Source organism: Orcinus orca, chromosome 20 (genome assembly GCF_937001465.1).
Source record: "Orcinus orca chromosome 20, mOrcOrc1.1, whole genome shotgun sequence".
Lineage (NCBI taxonomy): Eukaryota > Metazoa > Chordata > Mammalia > Artiodactyla > Delphinidae > Orcinus > Orcinus orca.
In genome coordinates, this window is record NC_064578.1 from 11,940,296 (window position 1) to 11,966,731 (window position 26,436).

The 26,436-nt window shown below is 39.5% G+C and overlaps 1 pseudogene; it reads right to left on the minus strand.

Moving 5' to 3' along the window:
* LOC101271796 (ADP-ribosylation factor 1-like) overlaps positions 1-25,461 on the minus strand; it is a 62,646-nt pseudogene extending 37,185 nt beyond the window's left edge.
* Between the last annotated feature and the right edge of the window lie 975 nt (positions 25,462-26,436).

Here is a 26,436-nt window from a genome sequence, read left to right on the forward strand (position 1 = left end):
AATTATAAATCAGTTCCCCTGGTGTGAATGGAATACACGATGCTCAAAATGATGCTCATTTTGGGGAGACATTATATTCATTTATAACCACCCCATCCACATAAAGAAAACATCCTTCCTCTCATTAGTCTGAGAAAAAAAGCTGTCAAACTCTCCCTCAGTTGAACTAGTGGAAACATTTTACTCTAATACACTGTCTTGGTGTTTCCACCTTTAAAGCTTAAATATTTTCCTGCTATGTGCATTCATGCACTGCTGGCATCCACATCCTTGTGTATCTCTTTGTCATATCAGGGTCATGGCCGCTAACCTTTTAAACAATCTACAGAGATGCAGCAAGTTTGGAGAAACAAACTGATACAGCAGGTAAACAGGAACTGAGAAGTCCATTTTCTGTGAGCTAGTGAAATCCATGTAATGCTTCATTTCCCTTTTACTATTCTCAATCATGTATTTTACATATCAAACACAAACTGGTTTGCTGCATTTCTCTGGTAGCTGGAAAGAAGTTAATATACAAATTACTCCATTATTTCACTGCCTTCGCCTATGTCTCTAGTGATGGATCCCAGGAGATTCAATTCTGGGAATGTTACTAGACGTGGTCCTAAGAGGAACAATCACCCACGGTCTCACTTTGTGTGTTTGCCTTTTTTCATTTTATAGACAAGCTAATCCACAAAGAAAAACTCCTTCAGAAATGAGTGAGGTTTTTCCATGGACCCAGTAGTGTCCTGCAGCATTTTAAAGACATTAAACCCTTGGCTTCTTTTTATTATGATCTAATCTTATACATATGGAATTAGTACCTCCAATTAATTCTAGTGTCTTAAAGATATTTGGTCATTTTGTTCCCATAATGTCTTCTTCAGTGCAGAGCGTTGAGTAGGGGTTACATAAATATTGAAAGAATGAAGGAATGAGAGAGCAAATGAGTGAACAAATTGTGTCTTTGTTGACTTCTGGGATGTTCTATTTCTCCTTTTCTTCAGAGAATACTCTGCTTTATTCACTGGTTTTGTATGTGTGTGTGTCTGTCTGTGTGACTGTATGCATGCACACACACATATATATGTAAATTATTTCACATTTTTACCTCTTGCTGTAGTCTGTTTCTAATCTGCAAGACTCCGTGCATCTTCTCTTGAGTGGCAGCTTGCCAGCGTCCTCATCCTCAGCCCTGGTTCCAACCAGCCCCTTCTAGAGTCACTACTCATCTTCTGCACAGGTTCCAAAAGCAGAGGAAGCCAAGTCCTGGATAACTGGAGATTCAAGTACAGTATGACATGAGCTCTTAGATAAGGAGAATGAAAGCACTGGAAAGAGCAAAAGATGGCTATAAAAATAGTTTCTATATGACTTTTATTAGTATAGCAGTCATCACTATACTAATGCTTTTCCATTGTACAGCCTTTTTATCTCCAAATTATTTTTGTAGACCATCCATTAATTAACACTCACAGTGTTTTGAGTCATATCACTTGATTAATTTTGTGCTACCTTGAAAACTGTCATATAAACTAAATGCTGGAGTTTCACCAGCCATATTTCTGAAGCAATTTGAGCCAAGTCTCAAGTTCTCACTTCCAGAATTTTATCGCTATTAATAGAAGACATGCATCACAAGAGTGGAGTCGGGAGAGAAGACACACTTCTATTCTGCATGTGTCAAAACCGGATTCAGAGTCCTTTAAAGCAATGAAAAAGGACAAAATGCTCAGGTGTGAAAATTTAAAACATTTTTATTCTCAAACAAATACGAAAGGCTCTTTTCCTTAAAATGTAAGGAAAGGAATATAAATTTTTAATCTTATTGTTCAGATAACTATTCCATAATAACAATTATACATTAACTTCCAAATGTCTTGCCCGCCCCCTACCATGTAATAACCACATTTAATTAAAGTTGTTATTTATTTTTAAATACTTTTTTTAAGAAATAGAAACATGAACCCAGCAAATAAATAGCCAAATTTGGATGATTCGAATGTGTTTGGGATGTTGACAATCTATTTACATTTTAATAAGATATTTCCTCAGTGCAGGTATTAGATAAATCTCCACAGAGATGGGGCTAGGACACAGAATTAAGAAGAAAGAAGCGCCCTTGACAATTTGGAGAAAAGGAAAGATAAGCAGAATGGTGTTTAATAGAAACAGATGTGGATGTAATCTCTTTAGGAAGAAAAAAAGCTGTACAAATATAACATAAGAGAGGGGAAATGGCTTTAGACACAAAGAATGGAAAAACCTGGGGAGTTCTGAGAAACGCAAGCTCAGAATGACTTCATGACTCAGACTCTCTTCCAATTCACAGCCCAACAACGGGTGTGATATGCGGATAACTTAAAGAAAGACATGGTGTTAAGCGCAAGATGTTATTTATAAGAAAGATTAACACAAGTTTCTGAGGTGGCAATGGAGGGCTGAAAAAAGGAGGATTAATCAGCCTAAAATGTATACATCATATATATAGTCACAGATATATATGCTGGTTGGCACTTCTCTAATCTATGACCAGTGATAATTGTTTTCTATTCCAGCAAGAAGGATTTGAGTCAACCTTAAGGAAAACCTATTGACTAAAGGTAGAGCATTAAAATATGTTAATGGGGGCTTCCCTGGTGGCGCAGTGGTTATGCAGGGCACATGGATTCAATCCCTGGTCCGGGAAGATCCCACATGCCACAGAGCAACTAAGCCCGTGCACCACAACTACTGAAGCCTGTGCACCTAGAGCCCGTGCTCCACAACAAGAGAAGCCACTGCAAGGAGAAGCCTGCGCACCACAACGAAGAGTAGCCCCCGCTCGCCGCAACTAGAGAAAGCCTGCGCACAGCAATGAAGACCCAATGCAGCCAAAAATAAATAAATAAATGTATAAAATATGTTAATGGGAGTCAAGAATTCTATTAACTCCTTTTTCTTTTAAAAATGACCACCTGTACTTGTGCAATGCTTTGCATAGCTTGCAGGAGTATAAAATAGGTTTAGACTTACAATCCCACCATCAGCTGATAAACGGTTAACAGTTAAGTGAGGAGAATTTTGTGGCAAATTGGGTAGGAGAAAATGTCTCCCGGTACACATTGAGTCAGAACAGCACTCCCTCACTCTTCAAAGATATTCTCTCTACCTCTGAGAAAATATTTCCATTCCTTATGTTTTATGTTGTCCTCAATTTTAAGGAATTGAGACTCTGTGACTCCTCCACCTTCCTCCTTAAAGAAAATGAAATGAACAGAGATGCTGTCACGGAAAACCTTTACTGGGGAGGACTCAGAGACACAGGTATCCAAATCTGCCTTCCTAAAAACAAAAAATAAAAAGTAGCCATTCTGACTCCTCTAAACCTTGATCCTTCACCCCTACATCTCAAGCTGCAACTTGGACAGAACTCTAAACACACCTCTCAAAGCCACACCACATCACTGATAGTCATTACAAAATACTGTGAACAGTATTACAGTGAATCAGCTAATCTAAGGCTGTGATTGCTTTAAATAATTCTCCATAAATGTTAAGTAAAATTTCTCCACCAATAAATTTGTTATGCATAGTTGTGGCTATAACGTGATACAAAAAAGCAGCATCCTTCAGCTAGTAGAGTCACAGGGAGAGTAGCAAAGCAGCCCAATGTAGGATACGTTCTCCATCTGAATCCACCAGTAAGCTACGCTTTCTGCCTCTTAATGCAAGAAAAGAGTCTTTAGAAGAGGAAGACAGAAGCAGGGCCAAGCCAAACTGAAATGTTTCCTGAGCTAACAAGTAAAGGATCAGCATTTTGTGATGCATATTATAGATCAGCAAAGACATTGGTATAAACAAATTTTTTTTAAATATTTATTTATTTGGCTGCGCCGGGTCTTAGTTGTGGCGCGCGGGATCTTCGCTGAGGCATTTGGGATCTTTTAGTTGCAGCATGCGGGATCTTTAGTTGCAGCATTGGAACTCTTAGTTGTGGCATGCATATGGGGTCTAGTTCCCTGAGCAGGGATTGAACCCGGGCCCCCTGCATTGGGAGCGCGGAGTCTTAACCACTGGACCACCAGGGAGTCCCGACAATTTTTTTTAATCATTCATCAAGTTAACTTTAAGTATAAGTAGATTCAGAATAAATTCTCTACACATGATAATTATTACTATGATTAGTATTGTAAGAAGGTTCACAAACTCTAAAGAAATTATTTCAACATCATCATAAAATCTTGCATTAAAAACTTCATCCATGCTTTTTAAAATAGACAGTGGATGTTATCTATGATAAAGTGAGATACGGGTACCCAGGGTGGACCAAACTAGGCAAAGAGCACCTTTTCTAGGATCTATATTAACAGCAATTCTCTCTCTCATATAATTTTTTTTCTTAAATATTCTGAGTTGCTTTGAGCAGGTCTTCATATTTCCATGGCAGTTTATTTAATTAATGGTATTGTATATCTGCTGTGCCTAGCACTTCCTACCTACGCCTAAGCTAGGTAGGAAAAGCAAAGGGCATTTCAGAGTCTACTCACAAGAGCCTAGATGGAGACACCTCAAACACACACAAACACACACCAGTGGTGTGCGTGGATGTAATAATCCAAGTGTAAGGACACTACTTATGCCTTGGAGGATAGAAGTAGGAATGGGAAGCGTTCCTTGGGTAAGGCACATTGTAAAACAAAAGGCAGGAGGTGGGGCAAGAGGAAACAGAGAGATCAAAGGAGACTTCTGTGACCCCTGTGACCGGAAACAGGAGCCGCCGCACTGGGGGAAGAGGTAACAAGGTTGGTTTTGGACATCATTAGTTAGTGGCTGGACAAGGAGCTACCACCCAGGGGCCTTGTGCTGCCATTCTCTGATCAACTGTAAGCTCTGAGCTGGGAGCTGAGAGGCGCCTGCAAACAGAGGAGGAGTGCTTGAAGCCATGAGTGTGTCAGCCCAGTGGGTTTGTTATGTCACAAAACGAGACATCACGGCATCATTGCTACCACATAAAGAGATTTTCCTTCGTGTTTACACAGTAGGGAAATCTAAACATTTAACGCTCGACTGCATATGTGCGACATCATGCACCTTGGATTAGCCTATTCAAGAAACTATCATTTCCAGTTGCAGCTCTTTTCCACTCCTTCCTCTCTGTTTGCAATAATAATCTCATTCTGAAGCTCACCCCCAGAACAAGAGCTGTGCCCAGCAGACTCGCCTGATTCATATTCTCCACGTAGCTTGTGGGAAAGTGTCTGGAATGATTGAAGCTTATTAAATACCTGTTGTGGTCTTTAGAAATCACCAGGAAAATATCACATCTAGAACTACCACCGAATATTTCAATTTAGTATTTATAAATACAGGCTTCTTATCAAAATGGATTTTCTCTTCCTAGAGAGATAGTTAAGCCAGGATTCCTAATTCATATTCATCTTGCCTCGAAAATTAGTTGCTCTTAGGGCTTCCCTGGTGGCACAGTGGTTAAGAATCCGCCTGCCACCGCAGGGGACACGGGTTTGGGCCCCGGTCTGGGAAGATCCCACATGCCGCTGAGCAACTAAGCCCGTGAGCCACAACTACTGAGCCAGCACTCTAGAGCCCGGGAGCCACAACTACTGAGCCCACATGCTGCAGCCACTGAAACCCACGCACCTAGAGCCCGTGCTCCTTAACAAGAGAAGCCACCACAATAAGAAGCCTGTGCACTGCAACAAAGTGTAGCCCCGGCTCGCCGCAACTAGAGAAAGCTCGCGCGCAGCAACGAAGACCCAGCACAGCCAAAAATAAATAAAAATAAAATAAATGAATTTATATTAAAAAAAATTAGTTGCCCTTAATAAGCGGTGTTGATCAAGAGGGAAAGGACCTTGTATGTGGGCTAGCTCCTTCCTGCCCTTGCCACCTCTTGCCCAGGTCAGTGGAGAGCTGAGTGAGTGCCATGTTGCTAGGCAACTCTGAAAAGATTTATGAATCTTGTTAATTAATTAAAGAGCTCTGAAGGGCTCTTGGACAACATGGACGTATCCTGTCCAGCTAGGACAGGGGAAATACTCACAAACAACAGCAAGACACAGTGTGAAAACCAATCACAGAAGGAGCTTGGTGGACACAGTTTACACAAGCAAGATTTCCTGCCATTTTTGACAACATGGATGGAATGTGAGGGCATTATGCGTAAGTCAGACAGAAAAAGATAAACACTGTATGATATCACTTAGATGTGGAATTTTAAAAAGCCGACCTTGTTAAAAACAGAGAGTAAGATGGTGGTTTCCAGCAGCTGGGTTGTGGGGGTTAGGGGGTGGGGGGATTGGGGAGATGTTGTTTGAGGGTACAAACTTGCAACTAGTAGATGAATAAATCCTGGAGATTTAATGCACAGCATGGAGATTAGAGTCAACTATACTGTATCATAAACTTCATAGTTTCTGAGAGACTAGATCTCAATTGTTCTCACCACAAAAAAAGAAATGGTAATTATATGATGTGATAGGGATGTTAGCTAATGTTGTGGTAGTGATCACATTGCTATACATAAATGTATCAAATCAACACGTGGTACTCAAACTTACACAATGTTATATGTCAAGTATATCTCAATTTTAAATTTTTTAAATAAAAAATTAAAAGAGATATTGAACCAAAGGAGTAAGAAAAAGTCAAAGCACACATAGATACCGCATACCACATACCCTGTAGAGAGAGCATAGTAGCAACCGAATTCTCCTGAAAATGTCTTATCTGGGGGGGGAGTAAAAACTCAGATATCCCATTTATTTCTGAAACTTTCCAAGCTTTGTCATTTTTCAGCAAATACTTTGAGTAGATGAGTAGACTGAACTGGCAGAAGGAGTGTCCTGTAGGTAGGCTCTCTCTCCAGTCACTTTTCACTCTCCTCATGCTGTCTGAATTCAGTGAGTGCATGCTTACTCTTTTTGTTGTTGTTTCGTTTTCGTGGGTACCTATTTTGTGCTTTACTCAATTAGAGTAAATGTATATCACAATACTTCACTGATAAAAGTAGAATCAGTTGTTTTAGTTTCCGCTTCTGTCACTGTTAGTGAGGAATCACCATCATTTTGTGCGTCAATTTCACTCATTTTTTTGGCATCTTTGTGTGGATACAGTTCTCCGTCTGCTCTTGTTTCTATTATACTTGAAGAACTTCCTTTAATATTCCTTGTAGTGCAGGTCTGCTGGTGACAAATCCTATACATATTTGTCTTTAAAAAGAATTTTGCCTTCATTTTTTACTTTTGGCCAACTTAACATTCTAAGTTAACAATTCCATTGTCCTTTGACTTATATAGTTATTGAGTAGACATCTGAAATTTTTCTTATCTTCTCTGCCCAATATGTGATGTATCTTTTATTTCTGATTGCTTTTAAGACATTTTTTTAAGCACTGGTTTCCAGAAATTTTATTATGATGTGGCTCCGTTTGTTTTCTTTTTCTGTATTTACCTAGCTTGGCTGGGTTCATTGAAAACTTTTAGATCTGTGGGTTTATAGAGTTCATTAATTTTGGAAATTTTTCTGTCATTGTTTGTTTAGAAATTTTTCTGATTCCATATTTTCCACAACAGCAATTAAATGTAATTTAGAACATTTGATATTGTCCCACAAATCACTAAGACCAATCACTGTTCTTTTCTTATGTGTTTACTTTTCTCTGTGCTTCATTTTATACAATTTCTTTTTGTATATCTTCAGGTTCACTGATCTTTCCCTTTTCAATGGCTGTTCTTGGTTCCATCCAGTAAAATTTTCATTTTGTATACTGTCTTTTTATGTTCATCAGTTCATGGTTTATTTTTATATCTTCCATTCCTTTCCTAATTATGTCTAAAGGGAAGATTTTAAACATAATGATTTAAAATAACTGTTTTAGGGCTTCCCTGGTGGTGCAGTGGTCGAGAATCTGCCTGCCAATGCAGGGGACATGGGTTCGAGCCCTGGTCTGGGAAGATCCCACATGCCACGGAGCAACTAGACCCGTGAGCCACAACTACTGAGCCTGTGAGTCTGGAGCCTGTGTTCCGCAACAAGAGAGGCCGCGACAGTGAGAGGCCCGGGCACCGCGATGAAGAGTGGCCCCCATTTGCTGCAACTAGAGAAAGCCCTCACACAGAAACGAAGACCCAACACACTCAAAAATAATAAATAAATAAATAAATAAAATAACTGTTTTAAAGCCCTTGAGCTAATTTCATCACCTGTGCTATTTCTAAGTACATATCTATTGCCTGATTTTCTCTTAGTTAACCATAATGTTTTATATATAAAATATATATACACACATATACATGTATGTATATATGTTTATATACACATCCATATAAAATATATATAACTGTACATTTTATTACGGATAATATGATTATATATTGATTTTAATATGTATACATTTCTTTGCATGTTTCATAATGTTTTATTAGATTTTAAGTGATATGTTGTTGAGTGTCAGATTGAGCGTTGAAATTTGGGCAAGCAGTTGAGTAACTTTCAGATCAGTTTATTTTTAAGCTTTATTAGGGCTGAATTAGCCTTTATTCTAGGACTAAGTTAGCCTCACTATTAAGGCCTAACCTTTCAGCCATCTCTATTGAATAATCACCCAGGTTTCAAAGAGATTTCTCTACTCTGGCTGGATGGAACTTGTCTCCCAGCACTGCGTGAGTTCTAAAGTTGTTGTTCTTTGTGTTGCCTCATGGAGTTTCATCCTACATATACATATTCATCCTGCATAGTACTCAGCAACAGATTCAAGAGGACTCCTCTTCTGATTTCTGGAACCATTTTCTATAGGATTCCCTCTTCTCTAGTACTCTGCCCTGCAAATTCCACCCACTTCATTCTCCCAAAACTCTAATCTCTGTCTTCTCAACTCAGTGAGAATGCTGAACTCTGCCTGGGTTAGCCTTTCCTATGCCATGGTCCACTAAGGATTTCCAGGTGATTGTAGCCAGAGCAACTGTAGTGTTCACATCATTTATTTTCCATTTCCCTGGATTACAGTCCTTCACTGCCTATTGCCCAATTTATGAAAACTGTTATTTCATACATTTTTCCAGTTTTTAAATTCTTTACAGCAAGAGGACAAATCTAGTACCGCTTACTTCAACATGACAAGAAGTGGAAAATCTACAATTTTAGTGGGTAAGGTATTCAGAACAACTTGAATGGGTATTTCTGACACAGGGACCCTCATAAGGTTGCAGATGACTTGTTGGCCAGGACTACAATAATATGAAGGCTTAAATGGGGCTGGAGAACCAATTCCAAGGTGACTCGCTAACATGGATGGTAAGTGCTACTGCTGTTTGCAGGAAGTCTAGTACCTCACCTCCTGTACTCTGCTTGAGTGTCCTCCTAGTACAGCAGCTGGCTTCTCTCAGGGCAAGTGATTCTAGAACAACCTATGCTTTCTATGGCCACCAAAACACATAAAGCACAGGGATAAAGCACCTTTGATTCTTAGGAAATGACCAACCATTGATATTCTCTTTATTTTTTTAATAAATGTATTTATTTATTTTTGGTTGCATTGGGTCTTCATTGCTGTGCGCAGGCTTTCTCTAGTTGCAGCAAGCAGGGCTACTCTTCGTTGCAGTGCGCGGGCTTCTCACTGTGGTGGCTTCTCTTGTGGAGCACGGGCTCTAGGCATGCAGGCTTCAGTAGTTGTGGCACACAGGCTCTATAGTCGTGGCTCGTGTGCTCTAGAGCACAGGCTCAGTAGTTGTGGTGCACGGGCTTAGCTGCTCCGCGGCATGTGGGATCTTCCTGGACCAGGGCTCGAACCCGTGTCTCCTGCATTGGCAGGCGGATTCTTAACCACTGCACCACCAGGGAAGTCCCTGACATTCTCTTTAAATCAAACCACTCTGGATTGCATTCAGCACACAGAAGAACCATAGCTCTCAAATTCTTCAAAGAATTACTTATGAAAAAACCAACCAAAGTTCAACTTGGTTAAAATGAGTGCAACCCGCAAGGAAGCTGAGCAGCCGCTCAACAGTCACTGTCCTCCCTTCCTTTCACAAGAAGGTCGTCCTGTTATTTCACAGATTCTAGAGTAGAATGCCCCCCAAGAGCCCCAAAAGGGCATGAGGGAATTTTGCGTGACACACAAGGTGAGGATCCCCCACATAACTAGAGCCCTGACACAACATTCCGTTGGCACATCTCAGTGTACTGGGCCACCCTCGCTGCTCATTTCTACAAGGCTAAAGCCAGCAACCTCTTTCTGAGAGTTCTGCCGGTCCATGCCACCACCTCAAAAAATATAATAAGAAAAGAAGAGAAAGCCCTTTCTAGTGAGAGGTATGCCAAGGACTAAGGAAAAGATGACCAAGCAGATGCTGCTTCACTATAAAGGGTCAATTCAATGATGGGCAAGGCTGCTTTTCCTTCTAACTGGAGGCAACTTGCAAGTCACATTTTTAAAGGTATGCATTTCCTTAGACTTTATGTATTCATTCCAGAAAATCCACTTTTCTTCCAAGCGCATAAGACTCATAGCTCTTAGCAATAAATTTAGCATTTAACATGCAGAAGACTAAGCCGGGAAGTCAACAGAGAGAAGAGATTCCAACTGAACTTTTCTGGCTCACACGAAAGTGAAAGCATTTTTATATATATTCATAGTATCATACATATAATTTCCATTTAGCTTTTCTAGATAAGAATTAAAGGAATAAATAGGTACAAAGTCTAGCAGTCAGCTCACAAGCATTTACTGCTACCTGCTCTGTACCATTCACTGTGCTAGAGACAGATGTTGAGGGGCTTGCCTTGAAGAACCATAAAGTGGGCAACGCACAGACAACTAACACACTTTCAACTATTCAGTATATATAAATTCGGTATATATAAATTCCAGCCCCTACGTGATAGACCTTCTGTCAGACTCTGAGGGTTCAAAGAACGACAAGAGAAAGATTCTGACATTAACATGGTCCAAAAAGAATAAGCCAGAATTGGAAAGGGGACATTGGGCGAGACACTGATACCATTTCTATGATTGTCCAAAATTTTAAATTAATTAATTAATTTAAAATAAAAATAAAATGTTTGTATAGCATGTTTCTTGGTTGATGGTCTGAGATTTGATAATCATGAAATACCATACAGATTCTATGCTAAGATGTTTTAAAAAGAAAAAAAGAATGTCATCATTTCTCAGCCTTATTTGTACTCTCATTAATGCACTCTGGCATTTTCTAATGGCAATTTGTAAATAATCTTCTAAACATCTAATGATCCAACCTTCTTTTAGTGTCTTAATTTTCACCGTCCATAGCTGTGTTCTCTAATATGGCAGCCATATGTGGCTATTTAAATTCAAATTTATATTAATTAAAAGTGAAAAATAAAATTCACTTCTTCAGTCATACTATTCTCATTTTAAGTATTCAGTAGCCACTGTATTATAGAATATTTCCATCATTGTAGAAAGTTCTACTGGACAGAACTAGTTTATTGATTTCTAACATAAGAAAATAGTCTTCCAACTCAAATCATATTGTTTGCCAAGCAAGTTTCCTTTTTTTTTTTTTGGCGGTATGCGGGCCCCTCACTGTTGTGGCCTCTCCCGTTGCGGAGCACAGGCTCCGGACACGCAGGCTCAGTGGCCATGGCTCACGGGCCCAGCCGCTCCGCGGCATGTGGGATCTTCCCGGACCAGGGCACGAACCCGTGTCCCCTGCATCGGCAGGCGGACTCTCAACCACTGCGCCACCAGGAAAGCCCCATTTGTTTATTTTTTATTAATAAGTTAACTTTTTTCACTCCAGTGGATGACCTCAATGCTATTCATCTTATTATTATTAAAATAGTAATTGATTAATAAATGTTTCCTATGCTAAGTCTATTCTCTACCCAATGTCATCGCCATTTGAAGACATCATATTAAAAGTAACAATTTTGTATAAAAAATAAATTAAATAAAATTCAAAAATTCAAAAACAAAAAAAAAAAGGGCTTGCTTTTTTGTCCACCTGTTCTCCACTCAGCCAAATCTCTTGAAAGAGTCTTATCTCCATGTCCTCTTTTGTCCCCATTCCCCATTCATTATTCAACCAACAATCACGTTTTCAGCACAACACTGAAAAATAATAATAAAATTTTTTTAATAAATAAAAGTAACAATTTTATGTCCATTAACAGATGAATGGATAAAGAAGATGTGATATATAAAGAGATATACACACACACACGCACACACACACACACACACACACAATGGAATACTACTCAGCCGTAAAAAAGAATAACATTTTGCCATTTGCAGCAACATGGATGGACTTGGAGGGCATTACGCTAAGTGAAATAAGTCAGACAGAGAAAGACAAATACTGTATGGTATCACATATGTGGAATCTAAAAAATACAACAAACTAGTGAATATAACAAAAAAGGAGAAGACTCTCAGAGATACAGAGAACAAACTAGTGGTTACCAGTGGGGAGAGGGAAGTGGGGAGGTGCAATACAGGGGTAAGGGATTAAGAGGTACAAGCTATTAGGTATAAAATAAGCTACAGGGATATATTGTACAAAACAGGGAATATAGCAAATATTTTATAATAACTATAAATGGACTATAACCTTTAAAAATTGTGAATCACTCTATTGTACACCTGTAACATAATATTATACATCAACTATATTTCAATTTTTTTTAAGTAACACTTTTAAACTTTTAACATCAAATTTGAAAATACCATTAAAAATTAAACATCAAGGACTTCCCTGGTGATGCAGTGGTTAAGAATCTGCCTGCCAAATAGAGACACAGATGTAGAGAACAAACGTATGGACACCAAGGGGGGAAAGTGGGGGGTGGGGGGGGTGGGATGAATTGGGAGATTGGGATTGACATATATATACTAATTTGTATAAAATAGATAACCAATAAGAACGTGCTGTATAAAGTAAATTAAATTAAATTTAAAAAAAAAAAGGAATCCACTTGCCAGTGCAGGGGACATGGGTTTGAGCCCTGGTCCAGGAAGATCCCACGTGCCACAAAGCAACTAAGCCCGTGCACCACAACTACTGAACTGGCACTCTAGAGCCCACGAGCCACAACTACTGAGCCCGTGCACCATAACGACTTAAGCCCATGCACCCTAGAGCCCACACGCCACAACTACTGAGCCCATGCACCGCAACTACTGAAGCCCATGCCTCTACGGCCCATGTGCCGCAACTACTGAGCCCGCGTGCTGCAACTACTGAAGCCCAGGCGCCTAGAGTCCGCGCTCCGCAACAAGAGAAGCCACCGCAATGAGAAGCCTGTGCACTGCAACAAAGAGTAGCCCCCACTCACTGCAACTACAGAAAGCCCGCGTGCAGCAATGACCCAACACAGCCAAAAATAAATAAATAAATAAATTTATATTTTATAAAATTAAAAATTGAATACATTAAAAATTAAATCAACTACTTATTTTCTTGATGAAACTCTCTGTGGAGGACACACTGAAAATACATCCCCCTTCCTTCTTGGAAACTTGCAAACTAGTTGCTAATGAAAATTATGCAAATTCTGAATCTTGTACAATATGCTTCTAGATTTTGTTTTCCACAGTGAGACTGGAAGAAATGGATCTGCATATACTTCTTCAATTAAAGGAACTTTCAGATTGCTTTTTTTTTTTTTTTTTTTTTTGCAGTAAGCAGGCCTCTCACTGCCGTGGCCTCTCCTGCCACGGAGCACAGGCTCCGGATGCACAGGCCCAGCCGCCATGGCTCACGGGCCCAGCCGCCCCGCGGCACGCGGGATCCCCCCAGATCGGGGCACGAACCCGCGTCCCCCGCATCGGCAGGCGGACTCTCAACCACTGCGCCACCAGGGAAGCCCTCAGATTGCTTTTTAAAACTCAAACTGATATAACATTAAATACAGTGATAATTTATTTGTTATTGGACAAAGACTTATTAAACAATGATATTTGGACTCAGAGCTCCTCCTTGGAAATTTTATTATAATTGTTCATATTAGATAAGGGAAAATTCAACATGATAAATTCAAATATTCCACCAGACAAGGAGAGCTAAATAATACTGCATGCCATGGCCTTTTTTTGTGAATAGGCTTTTTCTCTAGCTTTACCCACAAGAACATCTTTCTGTCAAGGATTTAAGATGACCTCACCTAATTTCCTTGGCAGATAAAGGCAGTTTTTCTGTCTTGTGTTGGATCTCATGTTTGCTTAGATATTCTTCTACATTTCCAAGTTCCTCAGTTAAGTTTGGTGATATATCTGCTCTTTGGGGATATTGCAAAATATTTTCCCTAGTATGGAAGACTACCCATTCTCCCCAAATTCTATAACCCACAATTAGATTAAAAATTTAAATAAACTATCAGTATAACTAACTCTAAGAGGAAAAGACCCTCACTCCTCAATATTGGACACCTCAGAGTTAATTGTGGCTCAGCTGAACACAAAAATCTTGGAAAGAGACATGTTTCTTGCCTGGGGATTTATTTCTTTATGATTACACTATTCTAATTTTCAGTAAAAATTAGTTTACTAATATCTGAAGAAGTCTGTCTACAATCCTGGGACCTTTGCTTTCCCAACATTCTCATCATACACTTTCTCCTCTTCAGATCCAAGCAGATACATGCAGAGATCAAACACCAAACCCCTTGATCAAAATAGCTGTCATTCTCTTGCTAGAATGACTTTCCCCTTCTCTCTACCAAAGGGCTGGTACGATTTTCCTGTCAAATATGTCAAGGGAGTCTTTAAGGTGTCCGTCAGTTGCCAACATGTGTTCTGCTCAGACAAGAGTGCTGCCTTCAGGAAGGAAGCAGAAACTTTCAGAGTTACACTGTAAAAGGCGGTGAGTCTCTGGGTATCCAGGGAAGAAACACTTCTATTTGAATCTCAAATCTGGATTTTCATAATATGTGGACACATAGGAAAACAGTTTTCTACAAAAGCTTTGTAAGGGAGAGATATTCCTTTATTTCCAAAACAAGACTAATGGCTCATTAAACTCAATGTTCTGTACGGGGTAGATAAATTCAATGAATTTAAATGTTATTTCTTATAGATTTTCAGGGAACTGGAGACTTCCTACTAGGATAACCTATTGATATCCTTTTTTTTTTTTTTTTTGCGGTACGCGGGCCTCTCACTTGTGGCCTCTCCCGTTGCGGAGCACAGGCTCCGGACGCGCAGGCTCAGCGGCCATGGCTCACGGGCTCAGCCGCTCCGCGGCATGTGGGATCTTCCCGGACCGGGGCACGAACCCGTGTCCCCTGCATCGGCAGGCGGACGCTCAACCACTGCGCCACCAGGGAAGCCCTGATATCCTTTTTTTTTTTATAACCTACTGAAGTCAAAGCTATAAGAACCTCCTTTTCTTTTCTCATCTCAACTAGATAGAAGGCAAGCCTATATTTAGGATGAGTCACTGAATATGGGAAAGGAGTTTCTGAAGTGGTCTAGAGACTTCTCGACAGCTAGATCTCCCATATTATCATTTCTTAACAGGGAGGGCTAATAAAGAGTTACCTCAAGTAGTTGGTCTATTCAAGCCTCATTTCAGCTCAGCTGCTGATTCATCAGATACATCTCTTGCTGTGTACAAGGGCTTTCCATCTGACAGAGTTTGGCTTAGAAACCAGAGTTCTGGTTGCTGTGTTTTCTGCCTTTCATAATGTGCTCTCCTAAAGATCCTGCAATAAATAAACCAACTCTTCTTGCTATCATCCTCTTATACTTTCTAGCAGAAACTAGAGAGGCACATAGCTGAGCTCTGTATCAACTTGATAAAAAGCTGAGAAAAAGAATGCAATGAATTTAATTTTAAAATAACAGATAAATGATAATTTCCAAATGGTCTAGAGTATGATTAATAAAAACTGACAATAATAGAATATGTGGGAGAAGTATTACTGGTTTCTTTTGAGATGATAATGGGATAGATAGATTACTTATTCAGAAAGTGTTCAAGGATTTTTGGTTGCTTAAGAATCAATTAAGGTAGAATGCATCCTTTATGAAGTAAAAATTCAGATGATTATCTGAAAAGTATTACATACTTGAATAAGTGAAAAGAAACTGTATATTGAAGAAGAAGAATATAAAGTCACATCACTCTGTTTATATAACATTACTCTTAATAATAAATATATTTAAATCAAACTAATGCCTAATAACAGAAGAAGAAAGTGATTTTATATATATACATACACATGATTCTCTATACACAAATATGCATGTATGAATATATTCCAATTATATATACATATTCTATATTTATAAACATATATATTCCATGGATGTATGTATAATTTATTTGGAATTAAACTATAAATCTAAAATACTACATTGGAATATTTTTTTATGATATCACAAAACATCAATATATTAAGTAATAAAGGTATAAAAATATTTTTAAGTCACACAATAGAATAAAAGTATTAAAACTCATATATATCATACATATTTATGATTATATAATATATAAATGTATTATGAAAGCAAAACTGGAAATGACACTTCAGCACAGATTTCAAAAGCCTTCTGTAACTTTTGTGCCTCATTATGAAAATTTTTAAATGTCCGTCTTAACAAAGATAAAAGTAAGTTTTTCTCTTAGAGGAAAACATAGGTAGAACACTCTATGACATAAACCACAGCAAGATCCTTTTAGACCCACCTCCTAGAGAAATGGAAATAAAAACAAAAGTAAACAAATGGGACCTAATGAAATTTGAAAGCTTTTGTACAGCAAAGAAAACCATAAACAAGACAGAAAGACAACCCTCAGAATGGGAGAAAATATTTGCAAACGAAGCAACTGACAAAGGATTAATCTCCAAAATATACAGGCAGTTCATCCAGCTCAATATCATAAAAACAACCCAATCCAAAAATGGGCAGAAGATATACAGATGGCCAACAAACACATGGAAGGATGCTCAACATCACTAATCATTAGAGAAATGCAAATCAAAACTACAAGGAGGTATCACCTCACACCGGTCAGAATGGCCATCACCAAAAAATCTACAAATAATAAATGCTGGAGAGGGTGTGGAGAGAAGGGAACCCTCTTGCACTGTTGGTGGGAATGTAAATTGATACAGCCACTATGGAGAACAGTATGGAGGTTCCTCAAAAAACTAAAAATAGAACTACCATACTACCCAGCAATCCCACTACTGGGCATATACCCTGAGAAAACCATAATTCAAAAAGAGTCATGTACCACAATGTTCACTGCAGCTCTATTTACAATAGCCAGGACATGGACGCAACCTAAGTGTCCATCGACAGATAAATGGATAAAGAAGATGTGGCACATATATACAATGGAATATTACTCAGCCATAAAAAGAAACGAAATTGAGTTATTTGTAGTGAGGTGGATGGACCGAGAGACTGTCATACAGAGTGAAGTAAGTCAGAAAGAGAAAAACAAATACCGTATGCTAACACATATATATGGAATCTAAAAAAAAAAAGGTTCTGAAAAACCTAGGGGCAGGACAGGAATAAAGACGCAGACGTAGAGAATGGATGTGAGGACAGGGGGAAGGGGATGGAGAAGCTGGGACGAAGTGAGAGTGTCATGGACATATATACACTACCAAATGCAAAATAGATAGCTAGTGGGAAGCAGCCACATAGCACAGGAATATCAGCTTCGTGCTTTGTGTCCACCTAGAAGGGTGGGTTAGGGAGGGTGGGAGGGAGATGCAAGAGGGAGGAGATATGGGGATATATGTATATGTATAGCTGATTCACTTTGTTATACAGCAGAAACTAACACACCATTGTAAAGCAATTATACTCCAATAAAGAAGTTTTAAAAAATCATAAAAATAAAAATTAAAGCCAAAAAATAAATAAATAAATAAAAGTAAGTTTTTCATTAAGTTTTATAAAGTAGATTACAATAAATTATTTTAAAGAAAACAGCTACCACCCAAAGACCATGAGCATAATTTGATATACAATCTTCCAGTCTTGGTTTCAAAATGTACCCTAATGTGTTCCTATTTTCTGAAGGATTTGTTTATTCACTGTGGTTCAAATTCAGATAAGTAATCACTTGCATGTTTAGAATATTCTTTTTCAATATTTCACATTGTATTAGTTTGTTTTTTTTTAATTTTGAATTGTGTTATCTCCTATTCCACTCTCCACAAACTACTTACGTCCACATGAAGGAAGAGGAAGAGAAGAAAGAGCAGAAACTGCTACAGAAGATCAACTTTGAAACCACCGTTCTGTATACACTTGTGGTTTATAAGAAGTAGTTCATAGAGTCTCTATAATCAGAGGTCAGTGTGTTTTATTTCCATGTTGCCCATTTCAATAGGCCTATTACTTAGCAATCAAGGCACATTATACATATGATTACAAACACATCTGGAGACTATGAGGATCCAGGTAACCCAACATCTACAGCATGCGGAGAGGTTTCCCCAGGCTGGATTTTTTTTTCATGAAATAACGCATGTTTATTTACATTTATGCTGCTGCTGTGTTCCTGTGTTCTATGTTTTGGTTCCCCTGTAAGGAGAGGATGTAAACAACATTTAACATATACGAACACGATGGAAAAGTGAAGGTATAGTTAGTATGCACGTTAGTAGCACAACGCCAAACCACTCTGTTTGAAGTCAGCACTTCTTTTTCAATAACTGAGCATCAAATTTTTTTTATCATAGAAAAATGGAAACTGTTCTTGGATGCTTTTCAAATCAGTCAATACCACACACACTGATTGAATAGCATCTATATATGTGCCAAGCTACTGTTGCTGGTACAGGCGCTTATGGTAAATTATTCTATCTCTGCAACATGTTATTTGGAGGAAAATTGGCACTATTTGCAAGGAACTTTGGGTTTAATTTGCATCTAAAAATTTTAAATACCCATAATTGTATATGGGCAGGAACATTACCCATGGTTAATTTGCATATTGTTCCTATTGTCCCTAAGATGCAGGACATTTAACAATGACTACTTTATGCCACATGACGTTGCACACCAAAGTGAGAGCAAAGATCACTCAGGGCTGATGAAACTTGGCATTGAGGACTTTTGGGGTCATGATGAACCACCAAACACTTTAACACCCTTTCATCTCATGCCCACTGAATTTCCCTTTTGAGCATACCTTCTGCCCAGGCTTTTGCAGACTCATCCCAGGACTGTCTGGCTCAATTATCTTGGTCCTAGGTGTCTGTAAGCAAAATCATACTTCAGAGGTTCAAAGGGCTCAGGGGCTATCCATCAGGCCAGTTCCATTTCAAATATAAAAAAATCTTGTGCACTCTGATCAAATTGATGTTTCTCCTTCCTTACGTATCAGTAGCACAAAAGCTGACGCTCCCTTCCATCTTGAGAGTCTGAACTTCATTCTCCTTTAATGTAACAGCCCTTTCACTAAATCCTTTCTCAGGCTCATTGGCTGCTTCTGTTGAAAATACTCTAACCTTGTATCCCTTTCTTGTTATGAATAAAACAGTTATCCAAACCCTAATGCTGAGAAATTTTCACAGTTCTCCAGCACTTTCATACTGCAGCTCTGTCAACAGTGGAAAATGAATCAAGGCTCTGGAGGGAAAATTTTGTGCTTCAAAGGAAAAACTATGTGTTATCTATAGCATGTCTCCATATTATCTGTTTATGATTCTATGGCAGCTATTCTATATCTCTTTAAATTATAGATAACTGATAGCAGTGAAAAATAATTCTTATCTATAGTTATACAAATCTGCGCTGTCCATAGAGAGTTAATTGACCTCCCTCCGTCACTGTGGAGAAGCCAGGATTTTCTTTTGAACTGTTAAACATCTACTTGATTTCCTCATTGATTCACGAGTTAAATAAAATCTTTAATAATTATTCATTTTATATCTGCATGGAAGTCACATATTTATCTTTTTCTAATTACCATTTAACAGCTGAAAATGAGGAAAAATAAGCATAACGAGGTTACTGATCAGGGAATTTATAAAAATGAGATGGTAAAAGAGGACATATCCAGCAAGAGGGGATCAAGAGTCATGTTCTCTCATGCTCTTCTTAGCATTAACATGCCACAATTTAGGGGGAATGAAAATAAAGCGTTATTTAATAAGTTTCTCTAAAAGTAATATCACATTTGCATTCATATTGGAGAGTCTTGATGGAAATGATTAAAGGGTGATGTTTAGTATCTGAAACCACTGTCAAGGCAAAAATTGCATCAGACAAAGTTAAGCAGGTAAGGAAGGCTTTATTCAAGGCTATTGAAATAGGGAAGAGAGACAGTCTGAACTCAACTCCACCGAAACAATGGGCATGAGAGTTTAAAAGCTGGGTTGGTAGATATCATAGATCATCTGTGTTTGCTAATTGGCCTTACCCAAGGAAAAGGGAGGCAGAGGGAGATTCAACACACAGAGAGGAGAAGGCAGTGTAAAGACAGAGCAGCGGGAGATTTGAAGATCCTGGCCTTGAGGACTAGTGTGATGCAGCCACAAGCCATGGATTGCCCAGAATCCACTAGGAGTTGGAAGAGACAAGGAAATTATTCTCCCCTAGGGCCTCCAGGGTGAGAACAACCCTGCCCACACCTTGATTTTGACCCAGTGATACTTATTTCTGACTCCTGGCCTCCAGAACTACAAGAGAATAAATTTCTATTATTTTAAGCCACCAAGATTGTGGTAACTTGTTACAGCAGCCAAGGGAAACCAGTACTGATTTTGGTACCAAGGAGTGGGGTACTGCTGTAACAAATACCTAAAAATGTGGAAGTGGCTTCGGAGTTGGTAATGGACAAAGGATAGAAGAATTTTGAGGCACATGATAGATAAAACCTAAATTGCTTTAAACAAACTACTGACAGAAATATAAGCATTAAGGACAATGCTGCTGTGAGCTCAGAAAGAAGGGAGAAGCACAAAAGAGGAAACCTGTATCATCTTGGAGAATAAGTATATTGTCACAAACAGAATACTGGTAGAATGTGAACATTAAAGGTGCTGCTCAAGGGTCTCAAAAGGAAATGAGAAACATCCTAGTGGAAAATGGAAGAAAGGCAATCCTTGTTATACAGATATAGCGGCAGAGAAATTCACTGAATTGTGACCTACAGTTCTGTGGGAAACAAGAACTTATAAGCGATGAATTCAGATATTAGCTGAGGAGATTCTCAAGCATAGCCTTGAGATACAGTCTGGCTTCTCCTTGCTGCTTGTACTAAAATGCTAGAGGAAAGAGACATATTGAGGAAAGAATCACTAAGCCAAAAGGAACAGGACTTGTTGATCTGGGAAATTCCCAGACTGCCCAGATTGCAAAAGATGTTAAAATTAGGAGACTCACTGTTACAAAAGCGTACTCTGGAAAGAAGTCCAGCAGTCTGGCTGGAGAACCTTTCGTTAGTGGGGAAGGGATTAAGCATGAGTGAAGGGGAGCACAGTTGGGGGACTGGACAATCTGGGTGAGAGAGAATGGTGCATTGATCTGCGAAGTACATGTGGCGGTCTAGCACTACAAGTGATGAAAAGTGGTTGGATTCTAAATGTATGCTGAAGACAGAAACGATGATATTTTCTGACTGACTGTATATACTTTGTGAGAGAGAGGGTTGAGGATTATTCCAAAGCATTGGGTCTTGGTAACTGGAAGGATATAGTTGACATTTCCTGAGATGTAGGAAAATACCAGGAGCCCAGTTTTTAGCATAATAGGTTGATATTTCCATTGGGAAAAGCAAGTGGAGATTCTGGGAAGGTAATTGAATATAGGACTCCAGAGATCAGCACCTAGGTCCAGACTACAGCTATAAGTTTGGGGTCATCCAAAATATACAAACAACTCATACAACTCAACAACAAAAAAACAAATAACCCATTGAAAAATGGGCAGAAGACCTTAATAGACATTTCTCCAAAGAAAACATACAAATGGCAAGTAGGCACGTGAAAAAATGTTCAGCATCACTAATTATTAGAGAAATGCAAATCAAAACTACAAAGAGGGGCTTCCCTGGTGGGACAGTGGTTGAGAGTCCGCCTGCCGATGCAGGGGACACGGGTTCGTGCCCCGGTCCGGGAAGATCCCACATGCTGCAGAGCGGCTGGGCCCGTGAGCCATGGCCACTGAGCCTGCGCGTCCAGAGCCTGTGCTCCGCAACAGGAGAGGCCAGAACAGTGAGAGGCCCACATACCACAAAAAAAAAAAAGAATCCGCCTGCCGATGCAGGGGACATGGGTTCAAGCCCTGGTCCAGGAAGATCCCACGTGCTGTGGAGCAAATAAGCCCATGTGCCACAACTACTGAGCCTGTGCTCTAGAGCCTGCAAACCACAACTACTGAAGCCTACATACCACAACTACTGAAGCCCGTGTGCCTAGAGCCCATGCTCCGCAACAAGAGAAGCTACTGCAATTAGAAGCCTGCGCACCGCAACAAAGACTAGCCCCTGCTCGCCGCAGCTAGAGAAAGCCTGCCTCAGAAATGGAAATAAAAACAAAAAGAAACAAATGGGGCCTAATGAAACTTAAAAGCTTTTGCACAGCAAAGGAAACCATAAACAAGACAGAAAGACAACACTCAGAATGGGAGAAAATATTTGCAAATGAAGCAACTGACAAAGGATTAATCTCCAAAATATACAAGCAGCTCATGCAGCTCAATGTCAAAAAAACAAACAACCCAATCCAAAAATGGGCAGAAGACCTAAATAGACGTTTCTCCAAAGAAGATATACAGATTGCCAACAAACACATGAAAGGACGCTCAACTTCACTAATCATTATAGAAATGCAAATCAAAACTACAAGGAGGTATCACCTCACGCCAGTCAGAACGTCCATCATCAAAAAATCTACAAACAATAAATACTGGAGAAGGTGTGGAGAAAAGGAAACCATCTTGCACTGTTGGTGGGAATGTAAATTGATACAGCCACTATGGAGAACAGTATGGAGGTTCCTCAAAAAACTAAAAATAGAACTACCATATGACCCAGCAATCCCACTACTGGGCATATACCCTGAGAAAACCATAATTCAAAAAGAGCCATGTACCAAAATGTTCATTGCAGCTCTATTTACAATAGCCAGGACATGGAAGCAACCTAAGTGTCCATCAACAGATGAATGGATAAAGAAGATGTGGCACATATATACAATAGAATATTACTCAGCCATAAAAAGAAATGAAGTTGAGTTATTTGTAGTGAGGTGGATGGACCTAGAGACTATCACACAGAGTGAAAAGTCAGAAAGAGAAAAACAAATACCGTATGCTAACACATATATATGGAATATTAAAAAAAAATGGTTCTGAAGAACCTAGGGGCAGGACAGGAATAAAGAAGCAGATCTAGAGAATGGACTTGAGGACACGGGGAAGGGGAAGGGTAAGCTGGGATGAAGTGAGAGAGTGGCATGGACATATATATACTACCAAATGTAAAATAGCTAGTGGGAAGCAGTCGCATAGCACAGGGAGATCAGCTCGGTGCTTTGTGACCACCTAGAGGGGTGGGAGGCAGGGTGGGAGGGAGGCAGAGGCAAGAGGGAGGAGATATGGGGATATATGTATATGTATAGCTGATGCACTTTGTTATAAAGCAGAAAGTAACACACCATTGTAAAGCAATTATACTCCAATAAAGACCTTTAAAAAAAAAGACCCAACTCAGCCAAAAATAAAAATAAATGAATAAAAAATTTTAAAAAAAGAATGCCTGTATGTGTATAACGGAGTCACTTTGCTGTAGAGCAGAGATTGGCACAACATTGTAAATCAACTACACTTCAACAAAAAAAATTTTTTGATAAAATAAATTTGGGGTCATCAATATACAGATAATATCTAAAGCCATGAAGCTGGAGGAAGTCATCAGGAAGGGACTGTAGATACAAAATAGAAGAGGTTTCAACAGTGAGTCATGGGAGCCTCCAAAATTATAAGGTCAAGAAGAGGAGAAGAGAGCAGCAGAGGAGACTGAGAAGGAGTGTGATAGGAGAAAAACCAGGAGAGTGTGGACTTCTGCTGAGTCAAGTGAAGAAAGCGCTTCAAAAAAGGAATGATCAAAAGTGTCAAGTACTGGGACTTCCCTGGTGGTCCAGTGGTTAAGACTTTGCGCTTCCACTGCAGGGGGCACAGGTTCGATCCGGGGCTGGGAAACTAAGATCCCACGTGCCACGTGGCCAAAAAAAAAAAAAGCGTCAAGTACTGCTAAGAAGGTAAGTAAGAAGAGGATGAGAAGTGTCCATGGTACTTACCAGCCTGGAAGTCATTGGAGATGTTGACTACAGACGTTTTGTTATGATATTGACATGATGATTTCAGTGGGGGATAAGAGAGAGAATTTAAGGACAGTATATATAGGAAATGAAACGAAATGAACTGCAAAGTCAATTAATTTTGCTTTTTAAAAAATCCACAAATTTGGCCAGAATAAGCTCATTACTAACTTAAAAGAGTTTTGCTGAGAGGTACCAGGTGGCTAGAGGTACAGAGGAAATGAGTAACCAACATGGATCCTTCAGTTAGAGAGTTCGCTAATTAAAGAAGGAGGTGGTAAATGCATGGTAATTTCCAAGAGCTAAGGGGAAAAGCAAATGTGATTGTTTTAATCTGTTAAATCTGTTAAGCCTGTGAGGTTAAAAACAGAGAGAGAAGAGACTGAATGGGGTTCTTGAAGAGTCGATGGCAATAAAAAAAGCAAAGGTGAAGGAACTGACTTTAGAAGTGAGTGATTTCTTCCTGAGACATATTAGGGACAGATGAGAAGGGAACTGCACACCAGGCTTTCTCAATCTCAGCACTATTGACATTTTGACCTGGATAATTCTTTGTTGTGGGACGGCCTCTCTGTGCATTATTGGACACTTAGCAACCCTGATCTCTACCAACTAGATGCCAGCAGCACTCTTCACCTGTCATGACAGCCCCAAATTGTCTCCAGACATTGCCAATGTCCTCTCAGGGCGAAATCACCTTGGTTGAGAACCACTGATATAGAGATAAATTGAAGGGCAGAGATTGCACTGTGGGTGTTCTGAGTACTATGAGAAATTGGAACGGTAACTGCATACAAGGTATTAGAATGAGCTGAGTGATTAAGAGAATTTCTGGGAAGAATTCTTAATAACAATAGATACTATGGTGGCTTTGTTTTGTGTCAACTCGGCTCACTGGAACTGTGTCTGCCAGAATGCCCTTCCCTATATAGTTCTAGACTCATGTGGGCCACAAGAGACATTTTACATGAGATTTGAAGGTGGAAGGAAACAGCCACTACATTCGTTTCATAGTCAGAAGGCTACTGTAAGGCACCAGGCACGACTGCAGCTCACACACATTGTCACTAATCTGCTGGCTCACCTTGGAATGAAGCAACAACCAGGCCACGGCTCCTCCAGCCCCTCCCACTCCTGTACTAGGTGCCTCTTTAGCTCTGTGCTGAAGGATGCCAGCTGCCCCAGCAAGTCATCCATCTCATCGAAGTGGGAGGCCTGGAAGCAGCGAGACACCCCTGTGGGTTCCATTTCATCTCTGAGGGCTCCAGGCCATCCCTCTAGTTTCCAGTTTGTGCTTACTCTCCCCTACTTCTTGTCCATCTTTCTTCCCAATTGCCAGTCCTGCTGACTTGAAGCTGCAGCGTCCCACACAGAAGCAATAGCTGTATATAAACTCTTCAATGCAATCTCTCAATTGTCTAAGGTCAAATCCCTACAACAAATCCCACATTCCATACCATTTATTTACTACTGCCTGTATGTCAAGTATAACAACACCATAAACTACGTTGTAGTATCCTTATTTTATAGGTGAGGAAACAGGAGTCAGAAAGACTAACTCTATCAAGGTCCCACATTTAGTAAGCGGTAGACATGGAGTCTGAACAGCATCCACCTTCCTTTAAAATCCTCTCTCTTTCCATTCTCCCAGTCTACAGTGCTGGCAGTTAGCGATTTTAAGAAATAAGGAGGCGTAGAACTTTTTAAAATTAATGACCTTGGCCTATTGGTAAATGATTCTACACTGTATTCTAATAATGGTGGGAAATAAATAAAAGCCCTTTTCAAGATAGCACTTAATGACGTTTTAGAGGTAGGAGGCACAAAAGTTAAAGATAAAATCTACTTGCTCTTCCCGGATATGAAATAAGAAGAGTTTCAGTTTTCCATTTTCTATTACTGCATAATGCTTCTGAGACACTAACATTTGGTGGCAGCAGATGTCCTGAAAGTTTAGAAGGAACCTTAATCAATCTATCAACACTCAGTTTAATCAAAACTAGCAGAGAGTGATCAGGGAGTTTATGACTATTACTTGTGCCACGGCCAATGTCCTGGCTTCTCCTTTCCTGTCTCTCACCTCCAAGGCAGAGCGTCTAGGCCTTCCCACACCAGCTGACACTGACAGTAACAACAGCAGCCATGTTCGCAGTACACATGGACTGTGGCAAC